The sequence below is a fragment of the Neophocaena asiaeorientalis genome, unplaced genomic scaffold (assembly GCF_003031525.2).
Source record: "Neophocaena asiaeorientalis asiaeorientalis breed wild unplaced genomic scaffold, Neophocaena_asiaeorientalis_V1.1 scaffold72, whole genome shotgun sequence".
Taxonomy (NCBI): Eukaryota; Metazoa; Chordata; class Mammalia; order Artiodactyla; family Phocoenidae; genus Neophocaena; species Neophocaena asiaeorientalis.
Genome location: NW_020185336.1, coordinates 7835652 through 7836490, shown reverse-complemented (window position 1 = coordinate 7836490; position 839 = coordinate 7835652). Strand labels below are relative to the sequence as shown.

The 839-nt window shown below is 69.2% G+C and overlaps 1 protein-coding gene across 7 annotated transcripts in view; it reads left to right on the top strand.

Annotated features, from left to right (window-relative positions):
* Nucleotides 1-9: 9 nt before the first annotated feature.
* Nucleotides 10-839, top strand: part of PKP4 (plakophilin 4) — a 251819-nt gene continuing 250989 nt past the window's right edge. For all 7 annotated transcript variants that reach the window (XM_024735926.1, XM_024735928.1, XM_024735930.1 and 4 more), the window contains exon 1: nucleotides 10-121. The gene's annotated coding sequence lies outside the window, so the exon portion shown is untranslated. The remainder of the gene's footprint in view (nucleotides 122-839) is intronic.

The window sequence follows — 839 nt, the reverse complement described above, 5'->3', positions numbered from 1 at the left end:
AGGGGCGGGCAGTCGCTCGGCCGCGGCACTTTTTTAATTTTTTCGGGTGCCGCAGCGGCGACCCCTCGGCGCCGATGTTCCTGATCCCCGGAGCGACGACGGCTGCTGCCTAACGTGGAAAGTAAGTGTGCGGGCTCGCGGGAGGGCGCGGAGACTCCTTGCCCACGAGACCCCCGGCCCTCGCCCCGTCGCGCCGGAGCCAAGACCTGCCTGCGAGGGGCGCGGGGCAGGGAGGGAGGGAGACGGGGACGGGCGCCTCCCTCCCGTTACTCCGTCCCCACCGCCTCGCGGCCGCCTCGGCTTTCCTGCCCCGCCTCGTGTTTCTGCCCGCACTAGCCTGCCTGCTCCCCTCCCCCCGGCAGGCGCACAAGTTTCACCCTCCATTTGCTTTTCCCTGCGATTATTCTGCCACGGTATCCCCTACATGCCGCGCACGACCCCTCCCCACGTTGGCCTTCTTGGATCTAGGGCCCCCAGCCCCAAACTTGAGTGCCACGCCGAGCCCTCCTGGACGTCTGCTCGGAGGCTTCCCAGCTCCTGCCCGCCTGGCACTCCGCTCCGCGCCCCCAGCACCCCTGGGCGCCCGCCTTCTCCAGCTCTCGGGGCTGTCCGTCCCTCTCTCCAGCCCCAACTCCCGCTTCTTGGCCTCCTCCCCTTCCTCCCACGTCCCTTCTGCCTGTACGGTCTTGTGTTTGCCCTCTGAGCCCCGCGCTCTTTGCCGGTCCTGCCCACCGCCCAGTCCAGTGCGCCCTTCTCCCCTCACCGCCTATCCTCACGCTCCACCCCTCCCCGTTCTCCAGCCCCAAGCTTCCCCGGCTGCCCTCTTGCGCTGCTGCTTC